The sequence below is a fragment of the Panthera onca genome, chromosome B4 (assembly GCF_046562875.1).
Source record: "Panthera onca isolate mPanOnc1 chromosome B4, mPanOnc1 haplotype 2, whole genome shotgun sequence".
NCBI lineage: Eukaryota > Metazoa > Chordata > Mammalia > Carnivora > Felidae > Panthera > Panthera onca.
In genome coordinates, this window is record NC_138345.1 from 112744691 (window position 1) to 112757463 (window position 12773).

At 37.5% G+C, this 12773-nt stretch overlaps 1 long non-coding RNA gene across 4 annotated transcripts in view; it reads right to left on the minus strand.

The window, feature by feature from the left end:
- The window catches only part of LOC144616880 (uncharacterized), a 424927-nt gene that overhangs the window by 25250 nt on the left and 386904 nt on the right, over positions 1–12773 (minus strand). For all 4 annotated transcript variants that reach the window (XR_014137974.1, XR_013556686.2, XR_013556685.2 and 1 more), the window contains exon 6: positions 1–70. This is a non-coding gene — a long non-coding RNA (uncharacterized LOC144616880). The remainder of the gene's footprint in view (positions 71–12773) is intronic.

Genomic DNA, 12773 nt, shown 5'->3' on the forward strand with positions numbered 1-12773 from the left:
CTTGACCATGGTCGTGGGAAGAAGTTTATCTGTGTGACCATGATGCATGCTGGGAAGGAGAGTGGTAAATCTGAATAAGGAAAAAGAGCATAGTAACTGCAATCGCTATTTATGAACTCTAAGAGAAGCTAGGATGTTTTGAGACAATATTATTTGGGTTCCAATCACAAAATATTTGAGTGCACTCAAATGACTCTCATGTACCCTCAAGTTTATGAATCGTAGCACACTGGTGTTTCTTATACTTTACTGTGAATACATATTACCTAGACATTTGTTAGAATGCAGGTTATAATTCAAAAAAGTCTGTGGTTAAGTTTGAACACTTACATTTCTAACAAGCTCCCAGGTGATAGCGCTGGTCAAGGTACCACACTTTGAGTAGCAAAGTAGAAGGTTATGGCTTCCATAGTAATTAGAGAGATAATGAAAAGAAGTGGCCCTGTGATATATGGTTAAGAGTCTTTCTGACATACTAGACATTACAATAAGACTCTAATTTGGAATTTGGATAAGGGATATGAATTTGGGGTAGTGATAAATAAGACAGGGAAGCCCCCCCCCCCAAATTGGAAAAAAACTTCGGGTAATCTGTATTGGGAAGCAACTTGCTTTAAAAAGTAAGGCGAAGAGTGTGGTGCACAAAATTTGTGTAGAGAAGAACATGTTTGAGTGAACTTTTCAGTAATAGATCAAAATGAATGGAGACAGATGCAGCTGGTTCAGCTTCAATGACTTAGAATGAACGGGGAGCTTAAAAACTTGAGTGTTAACATCTGCATAATGCAGGGGATACCCAAAAGCCATTAAGACAAAGGAACACAGGATGAAAAGGCTTTTGAAGAGAAAAGGAAAATTAAGATGTTTTTCAGGCGGTGGCAAAACAAAAAGGCAAAGGAAAGACTTTATGAAAGTTATAGGTCATCTCTTTGGGGAATGGAACCCTTGCTGCCGAGAACAGGCAGAAGGAAATCCATCTGAGTCTACTGGGCAGGAAAGAAGAAATGGGAGAAGTTATCTAGAGAAACAATTAGAAGTCATCTAGAGAAGCAATTAGAGAGGCAATAGAAAATGAGATAAATCCTGTTGTGTTTTGAACTAAAGTAACCAGGAAAGTCCATGCAGAAGCCGAGAAGGAATAGATCCTGAAGCCAAGGAGAAATATGGCAAGAGAAGTCACGAGGGAAACAAAAAATTACATTCAAATTGAATGTAAATAAAAAATTACAAATTGCAAATTACATTTGCAAATTAAAATCACAGGGGTTCCTGGGTGGCTCAGTTCGTTAAGCATCCAACCATGGCTCAGGTCAGGATCTCATGGTTCATGAGTTCGAGCCCTGCGTTGGGCTCTGTGCTGACAGCTCAGAACCTGGAGCCTGCTTTGGATTCTGTTCTCCCTCTCTCTCTGCCCCTCTCCCACTCATTTTCTCTCTCTCTCTCTCTCAAAATAAACATTAAATAATTAAAATCACAAAGTTTATTATTTTTATGATTCCCTGTTAAAAAGGAAAAAGATGACATCAGTTCAAGCTTTGACAAATTCTAACTGTATTAAATGCTGATGGAAAGGGATTGCATCACAAGGGTAGCAATTATTTTTAAGAGGTGGAAAGACTAACGTAAGTGAAAAAACATGGTAAAATAAAGCCGCCGGGTAAAGAGTAAAGACCAATGGCCAACTGGTTGTAAAGCGTGGAGGAAAGGAGTCTGCAAAGGTGAAACTAAGAACTCCATCCCTGTGGAGGAACTCGGAGAGGTTCCATTCATTTGTGGCACAGACACTTGGAGTATATTTGACCTTTGGCTTGGTGAACAGCAACAGACCTTCCTCTCTCTTTTGGTTCTTCTGCCACTCTCTCACTCTTACTCATTACTAGCAACATATTGTCCCACCTTCTTTTCAAAGATACATGAGATCTGCAGAAAATACAGAGCCAGATAGAAGTTGAAAGTGATAAAAACAGATTTTATTCTGAAGAGCCTTCAGTCTAGGACTGGACTCAATTCCATGTACAGCTAGAACACTGGGGATTTATAGCCAATGAGTAGATGAGGGGGATTGGTGGATGAAAAATCACTAAGAGAAGACATTAAGGTAGGGGGGATTCTTGCTGAAGACAGGCCAGGATAATCAGCTGTCATCTGAGGGATGGAAAGGGATGAAGAATATGATTAGATATCAAGCATGGTCAGATCCCAGGGCTGGGGACTCTCCCTAAATTGACCTAGCAGGATTCTTGCAAAAACTGGGCTAGACAGGCCCAAGGACAAGGTCCAAGGATGAGGCCTAGTTGAGAAGGGGGCTTAAAGGAACCTGACTGAAGTTTGATCAAGGAGAGAGTCTTTGTCAGTCAGAGGATCAACTCTCCTCAACTGAAAATGGAAACACTCTGCCATGACTCTGCTGGCCTTCTCAGTGTTGGGCCTCACCATTTCCCTAAGACCTGTGTTTTTTGTGTTTTGTTTTTTAATCACCACCCACAAAAAACTAAGGCCTTTCCCTTTTCCCTTCAGGTCATAGTAGAGGACAGCCTTGAACATCTCATAAATGAATTTGGGTTATGAAAGTCGTGCTTAATAGTAGTTACTATCTCATTCCTTACATATACGTTGTTAAGACTTCAGTAATGTTTACATAGGAATTACAGGGACTAAAAGGAGATAACTTCATTTCGGGGATATTTTCAGCTGCATATACTCCCGGGAAAGATCAATCCTATGTGATTGGCAGCACTATAATTTTTAAACATCTAATTGGTCTTGGTTCATATCCAATTCTGCCATTACTCAATGTTCTCAAATCTATTTCAGAGTTTATCAGAGGAAGGAGAGGAAATTATCCAAAAGCAAACAACCACATGAATCATTACTGATTGTGATGTATCTCATTAAAAAAACATTTGAGAAGTACAGAAAAGTAGGGCAGAGCCAAATGGCTGTCATGTTAAGGACAAAGGGAAAAATGATCAAGCATTAGATATAATTTAAAAAATTATAATTTTAGCAGAATATACACATAGAAATAGCTGCTGTCTTCCATAACAGTCATTGGGGGAGATGTCATACAATGATGTTTCTATTGCTCAAGACATTTTTGAAACACTTCCTGGGAATTTTCATCAGGATCACTTTATAAGTCATATAAGAGAGTCACTCCCATAAAATTATGGTCACTGTCTATATATTTGCACATTTTTACCATCGCATCTGTATCTTTATTTTTAAAAATAAACATAAAAATACTTATTATTGAAAGTGTCCCTGAGTGAATGTAGATGAAGATATCAACTTGGCACGTTGGAATAAAAACCTAAGTAAAATCTAACATAGTCTCCAATTTGAATTGTTTTAAGGACCAAATTTCCTTACTTCTTACTGGTAGTAATTTCTTTTGGCAATAGTTTTACAAGGCAAGAAAGAAAATAAAGCTTGATTCATTACTTATTTGGAATAAACAGGATCAGATATTCCCTTTGTGATTTCTTTGGGCACAAAAAGGAAATAGTTGTACAAAAGATTAACTTGGAACAACATATTAATACACTCACCATTGTCAAAGCAGCAAGTTGTGCAGTAAACTAAATTTCTGGCAATTTCAGAGTCATTATTTTTTGAAAAATTTTTAAATGTTTATTTACTTCTGAGAGAGAGACAGAGAGAGAGAAAGAGAGAGTACAAGCAGGGAAGGGGCAGAGAGAGAGGGAGACACAGAATCCAAAGCGGACTCTAGGCTCTGAGCTGTCAGCACAGAGCCCCACACGGGGCTCAAATTCAGGAACTGCAAGATCATGACCTGAGCTGAAGTCGGACACTTAACCAACTGAGTTACCCAGGCACTCCTCAGAGTCATTATCCATAATGTATTTCTTTCTCACCATGGACAAGATGGAATCCCTATGGAGGCATATCACTTGGATGTCTGGCTTAGTAGAATGCATGTATCATGTTGCATGTCAATCACTGAATTATTAACACAAATCTTTGTGTTCTTTCCTCCCAGTGTGAATCAAAACCACTTGATAGGAAATTATTTTTTGTAAGGAGAATATTGATCATAACCATATGTGTAAATGATTCAATTCTTTGGTATGGGTTTTTTAAATTATAATTCCCCAACTGATTAAAAATTATCAACACTGTTATTGTTAAATAACATCATTATTTAACAATGTCGAATTAAGACGATGCCAATAAAAAGCGTATTTCTTCAACAAATTCACTTTAAACATTGATATAAAATGTCTGCCTTCCTTTCATTTTATACTTAAGAGCTCTTTGGGAACGGTTTGGGGATAAGCCAAGGAAAAATTGTTACTAGGCTTTGAACAAAACTGCTGTCTTTGTCTTCTATCTATCAACACAGAGTTTATGACAATATCCAGTCCTGACCAAGAAGTTTATATTCCTTGAGAGAAAAAAATGGGTGTGCATATAATTTGCAGGAATAAATAAATTAATGTACCATCTTTTCAAGGGGGTAGAGTAGCTAATAGGATCCATTCATTCAACAGAAACCAGCTTAAGTAAGGTTTTGATCCTATGCAAGAAGTCAGAATGCATTTTGTTTGGAAACCAATAAAGAGTTTTAAGCACTAAAGTGGCATGACATGCCTAAAATCATCATTTTGGCAGCCATGAGTAGACAGCCTTGAAGGAGAGAAAGATTGGCAACAGCATGATCAGTGAAGAAACTATCACAGTGAATGGATCCAAAGATGATGGTTGTGGGCAGGGAGAGACTTGGATCTCGGCATAGAGAGCTGACTGAAGGCATTGATATTAGGGGAAGGAAAGCATGAATATTCCAGGATAATTCCTCAATGTTTAACTTGATTAGTTGGAATAGATAATTGTGCTATTTAAGGAAATGGAGATGACAAAGAGAGAAGCAGGCTGGAGAAATGAATCAAGCATTGTCACTTGGCTGTCTTAAGTCTGTGATGCTTACTGGACACCCAAAGGGAGATGCCCAGGAGGCGGTTGGACATACAGGTTAACGTTTAGGAGAGGATACGAATTAGAAATAGAAACATCAAAGTCATCTGCGTATCACTGGCATTTTATTTTTTTAAAGTTTATGTATTTTTAAAGAGAGAGAGAGAGAGAGTATGTGCACGCGCGTGTGCACACACACACAGAGGCATGAGTGGGGGAGGGGCAGAGAAGGGGCAGTGTGGAGCCTGACCTAGGGCTTGATCTCACAAACCGCGGTATCATGACCTCAGCGGAAATCAAGAGCCTGATGCTGAACAGACTGAGCCACCCACGCACTCCAAAGTCATCTGCATATCACTGGCATTTTAAAGCCGCTTCATTAGATGCACTCAACCAGGAAGAACAAAAGCAAGAAGGAAACTCAAAATGCTTGTACATTTAAAGGTTGACTAGAGAAGAAAGAGCAAGCAAAGGAAAATGAAAGAATAGCCAGAAAAGAGGAGGAAAACCAGAGTAGGGTGTGGTGTCACAGAAACTCAGGAAAGACAGACTTTCCCGTAACAGAATGATTGACTGTGTCACCTATTTCTGAAAGGGCGGTTCTGAGGTAGTACATATGGAAGCATCTCGTGCACTCCCTGGAACATAGTAGATAATAAATGCCATTTCCTCTCATTTCTTCATTCCATTCCAAGAGGTACTAGTGTTTAGTGATTCAGAGTGAAAGCTTGAGAGTCAATCTGCCTCAGTTCAACTTCTCCTTCAGCCATTCCATTGTTGCATAGCCTTATATGAGTCATTTCACCCGGCAATAGTTTGAGTCCTGTATTTTAAAATGGGACGATAACAGTGCCTACCTCATGGGGATGCAGCTAACACACTGTAATCAATCAGTAAGGTTAATTATTACTTCCTTTTCTATTTAACTTTTCTATGTTATGTATTATTTATCCAGTAATGAAAATGAATTAGTTTTTAATATTCATAATGAATACTTATCTAAGTGACTTAATAATTCATCATATTCCCACAGTCCATGAGACAATAAACAAAGCACAACTTTGCTTCTCATATTGTGACCATATCTACTTTTAAATTCCAAGAAACAAATAATCTAGTGAAGAAATGGGCAAAAGATATGAACAGACACTTTTTTTTTCAATGTTTATTTATTTTTGAGAGAGACAGAGACAGAATGCAAGTGGGTTAGGGGCAGAGAGAGAGGGAGACACAGAATCCGAAGCAGGCTCCAGGCTTCGAGCTGTCAGCACAGAGCCTGACACAGGGCTTGAACTCAGGAGCTGTGAGATCATGACCTGAGCTGAACTCGGACGCTCAACTGACTGAGCCAGCCAGGCACCCATGAACAGACACTTTCCCAAAGAAGGTATCCAGATGTCTAACAGACATGAAGAGATGCTCAACATCACTGATCATAGAGGAAATACAAATTAAAACCACAATGAGAAACTACCTCACATCTGTCAGAATGGCTAACATTAACAACTCAGAGAACAACAGATGTTGGTGAGGATGTGGAGAAAGAGGAACCCTTTTGCACTGCTGGTGGGAATGCAAACTGTTCAGCCACTCTGGAAAAAGTATGGAAATTCCTCAAAAAGTTAAAAATAGAACTACCCTATAACACAGCAATTGCACTACTAGGTATTTATCCAAAAGATTTAAAAATGCTGATTTGAAGGGGCACATGCACCCCAATGTTTATAGAAGTACTATCGGGGTGCCTGGGTGGCTCAGTCGGTAAGCATCCAACTTCAGCTCAGGTCATGATCTCGCGGTTCGTGAGTTCGAGCCCCCCATCGGGCTGTGTGCTGACAGCTCACAGCCTGGAGCCTGCTTCAGATTCTGTGTCTCCCTCTCTCTCTGCTCCTCCCCCACTCACACTCTGTCTCTCTCTCAAAAATAAAGTTAAAAAAAATTTAAAAAAAAGAAGTACTATCAATAATAGCCAAATTATGGAAAGAGCCCAAATGTTAATAACTGCCGAATGAATAAAGAAGATGTGATATATATACACAATGGAATGTTACTTGGCAATCAAAAAGAATGAAATCTTGCGATTTGCAACAACATGGATTAAACTAGACTGTGTTATGCTAAGCAAAATAACTCAGTCAAAGATAAATATATAATTTCACTCATATGTGGAACTTAAGAAACAAAACAGATGAACTTAACGGAAGGGAAAGAAAAACAAGATAAAAACAGGGAGGGAGGCAAACCATAAGAGACTCTTAAACACATAGAATAAACTGAGGGTTGCTGGAAGGAGGTGGGTGGGGGATGGGTTAAATGGGTGATGGGTATTAAGTAGGGCACTTGTTGGGATGAGCCCTGGGTGTTCTATGTAAGTGATGAATCACTAAATTCTGCTCTTGAAACCATTATTACACTCTATGTTAACTAACTTGGATTTAAATAAAATTTAAAAAATAAACGCTAAAGTTATTTTTATGGATTGTGGTCCTGATCACATGTGGGGACATGTAAAAGGAACAAACAGGGGTACTGGGGCACCCAGAGACTAGCAACAGTGCAAAGTTGTTTCCACCCATAGGACTAAAGAGACAAGAGGAAGAAATGGTGTTATCAGAGTTCACTGAGAATTAGAATTGCAAAGGAGGGGTTTCCTGGTGGGGAAGAGGAACGTGCTTACTACCTAGGACTAGTGCCTATAGAGGGAGGGAGAAGGGAGAAGCGGCCACTAACTCTCCTTTTGCCTTCATTTCTCAGTCCACTGGCTGCTTCTAAGCAGAGGCTGGCTGGCAAGGGAGACACAGAGAGGCAGTTTTCAAAAATTAACCTTCTAAGACCCAGATGGGGTAGAGCAGGATGGAACACAGGCAAAAAGGAACAAAGAAAGAACAACCAAACGTGCTTTTTTGCTATTCTCTAGTGTTACGTTCCTAGCCAAGTCCCAGTAAGTGATACTCCGATAAGGGAGATTCTTCCCCATTTCAATACCTTCCTCTCATGCTGGTGGCTAATCTATACTGTCAGCTTCTAAATTGTGTTTCATGTCATCTAGGCTTTCACAACTATTAAACAACATGGAATCTCCTTAGTACTTTGCTTCCAATTATATATATATATATATATATATATATATATATATATAAAATTGTATATATATATATATATATATATACACACACACATATCGATATGTATAGATCAGTTAAAAGGGTGTTTTTAAATTATAAAAATGAAAAGCTTGATACAAACTTTTCTGGCAAATATGCCAAAATTTTTGTCTGTTTCCAACATTTGGATAGAATTCCTTGATTTGACTACATCCCACAAGAATGCCTTCATTCCTTTTTTTTTTTTACTGGAAACTTCCAAACTGTTGACACCACAGATTTTAAAAAATAAACAGATGGGCATGTTTCCATGACTTCACTTTATGTTAAGGATATAAATATTCATCGAAATAAAAGACAATGTCTCTATTTTTTATTGCCTGTAAATAAAAGAATTTGTCAACATCATTTTATCCATTCATCCATTGCTTGTTTGTTGACGTTAAACAGATCTATTGATGGCTGTGGTGGGAAATTCTTTAATCCTCAGTCCTAATTCTAGGTGATTTAGAGGGTTTTGAAAAATAAAAAAAATAAAAATGAAACAAAATTTTCATGAAAAGGCTTAGAGTTCAAAATGTCTAAAAATGTCAGATTAGAGAAATTTGTCATAATTATGAGAAGATGAATGAAAATCATTTTCAATGAAAACAACAACTTTTTTATTTAAAAAAAACTTTAAAAAAAAAATTATTTTACAGAGGGAAAAAAAGTATTTGGCCTAGAGTCGTACTGAAATTTAGCCAGAGGAAAGTTTGTTCTGAAGTTTGTCCTGCCTTTAATCTGGGCAAATTCAAGCTACAGCAAAATTATAGTTTCCAGTATCCCTTGAATTTCCAGTGAGTTCTGTTGAGAAGAAACCTCAGAATACAGTGACTCCACATTCTTAAATTTGAGACAGGATAGCATAAAAATCTTTGCTATTTAAATAATATCAGAAAAGCAGTTTGCTAACTCTCTCAGGCTCAGATTTATAATTATCAGACCATAATCCATAGATGCAAAACGTTAAAGTCATTTTATAAAATAATGGAAGCCATTTACTTTCACATGATGATCTAGTATAAACTATTTGTCATTTTCAAATGAGTTCAATTCTCATACAGTCCTTTTGTATGACTAGTAATATCACAAAATGCATGATAAATATAAACTGCATGTTGGCAAACATAGAATCAGAAAGGAGCAAAGGTCTTTCACGGCAAATCAGTAAGTAGTGATTACATGCCAACTGAATACAAAGTTATATGGTCAAATTGATAAAAGCAAATTGTTTATGTTAATTGTTCTTTTTCTCCACTTACCGGTTTGGGTTGCTCAAGACTAATTTGTCCTAAGTAATTTTTGTGTGATATAATTTTATTAAATGTATATATTGGGGAGAAGTATTACAGTCTGGCTGGTGCTTTGCTCATGTCAAGGACACATAAATAGTTCATGTACTTCAGGATCTACCATTTTCTCTGTGGACAATAGAGTCATACTGAGGGGCACTTATGGCAATGAACGACATGTGCTTTAAGTATTCGTAACAGGAACCCAAACAAGAGCAAGGTTTCATTGGAATACCTGAGATTTGAGCTGGGGCCACAGGAAGATTAAGTTAGTGTGTAGTTAGTAGATAGACCACGTAAGTAACTTTTTTAAAAGAAAAGTGTAGGGGCACCTGGAGGGTTCAGTCGGTTGAGCATCCGACTTTGGCTCAGGTCATGATCTCCCAGTTTGTGAGTTTGAGCCCCACGTGGGCTCTGCGCTGACAGCTCAGAGCCTGGAACCTGTTTCAGATTCTGTGTCTCCCTCTCTCTCTCACTCTGCCCCTCCCCTGCTCACACTCTGTCTCTCAAAAATAAATAAACATTAAAAAAAATATTTAAAAGAAAAGTCTAGAAAGTGATGGTCTATTTTGGTTTCTAAAATATTTTTCAAGTAATCACTCTGATTTAGAATTTGCCTGTTGTATACAAAATGTCTTGAAATAGTAAGTGCCACGTATCTCAATGTGATCAAGATACAAAAACAAAAAAACAAAAAAACAAAAACCAAGTCATTTGGTGAAAATGTGCTGTGGCTATGAGAGAGAGGTGTGTGTATTGCAGAAATGACCAGGAGAAAGTCAGCTCTGTGCTCCTTCCCTGGATGGAGAGATTCCCAAGCCACAGAACAAATACAAACGATTCCAGCCGAAATCAGTACAAATGTCATTTTCAGTGTGCAGCCAATTTCCAGATGTGGATTATTCAAGAATATGGGGGAGTTTTCTAATGCTGTGTAATATTAACTGGGATACATTTTAATGACACAAAACTACTTTTAAGCTGAACATATGAAAGTTTTTTTTCTAAATAAAAAATTTTTTTAAAAAAGGTTTTTTTTCTTATTTTTGTAGTTCGTTTCAGGATTTATTTATCTTGCAAAATATCCAGCTCCATTCTTACTAGCAGAGAGTCATAAAAATCCTCAAGAAAATGACAAATTTTATCTTCGACCAAAAAATTTTTTTCAAATTACTTTCATTAGTGATAACAAATTCTAGAAAAGAATATATTGAGTTATTCTCTGTCACACAGCTATTAGGGAATAAAATTGCGAGGTACTGTTTTCCTTAACAGATCCTTTTCAAAGACAAATGACTGAGAGAAACAGAATACCAGCAATATTTTTATTTCTTTTTAAAAAGAAAAATTCTTTAAAAAGAATTCAATTTTAAAAAGATAATTCTTTTTGTTGTGTTTTTTGTTATATTTTATTATAATTTGTATTAAATTCTTTTTATTATATACTTTTATGTAATTTTTCAGACGAGAACGTTAGAGACCAGAATGTTAGTTACTTGCCCAAAGTCACAAAGCTAGGGAGTATTGTGTTATGAAAACGTTATTTCTTGACACTGACCAGTATATATGATTCAATGTATAAATGTACTTTCTTATGCAAAGAAGAGTGTATTTAAAACACATGAACAGTATTGTTGGTTATGAGAATCTTTGAATTCTGAGATACTAGAGGAAAGCCTTGAAAGAGGGAAACAAATCAATTGTAGGTAAGAAAGAAAAGACTCTTGGCATGCCTGGGTGGCTCAGTTGGTTAAGCATTGCATTCTTGATTTCGCCTCAGGTCATGATCTCACAGTTGTGAGATCAAACCCTGTGACAAGCTCTTCACTGACAGTGTGGAGCCTGCTTGGGATTCTCTCCCTCTGCACCTGTCCTGCTCATGCACACACACACTCTCTCTCCTTCTCTCTCTCAAAATAAATAAATAAACATTAAAAAAGAAAGAAAGAAAGAAAGAAAGAAAGAAAGAAAGAAAGAAAGAAGGAAAGAAAGACAGAAAAGACTCTTTGGATTGATGGATTGGACAGAAAGGGGTGTGAGGCACTTAAAAGTGGAAAAATCATCCTAGAGAGAACTTTTGCTAGTTTGTTTTGTTTTATTTGTTTTGGCAGGAGAGTATGACAAAGTGAAAAAAGATAATGGAATCATCAGGTCATGCTCTATGAAAGATTAGGAAAATTTCAGTCAGGGAAATCTTGTATGGCAAATTTGATGGATAGGATCAGAAAACACCATAGGTTATCGAAAGTTTCTACGGATGAAGATAAGGACAATCTCTAACTAGGTTCATTTTATAAATACACGCACTACCATCCCACTATGATACAATTTGCGATTAAAATAAGTTCGAACGACACAGGATATTGGAGACTTCACCAAAACATAAAAATTAATATTTGACCGATAACTTGTATGTGTGGGGAAAGTATCTAGCATACCAGCCTTCGTACTGAGTAGCACGTGGTATGGGTGAAGCACTTCCAAAGAATGTGGTACAGAGACAAGAATTGGCCCAGTTAAAGCCACTTGACTGATGGGGTGGTGTGGTCAAATCTCCACACGAGTGCCACTGAATGAGAAAATCTATACAAGACCTAGAGTTCGAATAGCATCTGGATTTAGGTGTCCCTGAATGAATCACACTGTTATACAGACAATCGTGGGAAGTACCAAACCTGAAGAGCTGCACACTACCCACGTCGTCTTGACTGCCTGCAAACGAGGTGATTTTATTCATCTGCCAGCTGATAAAAAATATATATATCCTTTCTATTAATAGAAAGAGCACTTGTTTAATTCACATTTAAACTCTGTCAACACTTAAGAGTTCAAAGTATTGGTAGAACATCAAGCACAGATCAATTCAACACAAGGACCTTTTAGAAGGACTTAGCTAAGGGCTCCAAAGAAAAGCCCATGCAAATATAAGTCTGCCTTTGTTCAAAGAGATTGAGAAAATTGGGCTTAAAAAGAAAGAATGTCAATATATGCAAGACACAACTTATTTGATGATTCATTGGCAGATATCAAAAGAAACTATGAATTTGGCATAAATCAGTCTCTACGCTGGGACGTTAATGGATTAGAGAAAAACACTGGACCCCATGTAAAAAGACATGGATTCCAGTCCGAGGACACTTTGTTTTTTTTGGTTTTTTTACCATCAGTATTATTTTGGGCAAGTCACTAAACCCCTCGAAATAAGCTTCCATCTATTGGTCTACATAGTTTTGCTCATAATTCTCGTTTTTGCCAATTCGAATGGTCTGAGAAGTTCAGTCCCTGTGCGGATTGGGCTCTGGACACGCATTTTCCTCCCGACCCACTCAGTGATGACTGAGCATCTGATGTTTCCTTTTTGTTATGTAAGTGCAACGTCTGTCACACGGTACGTATC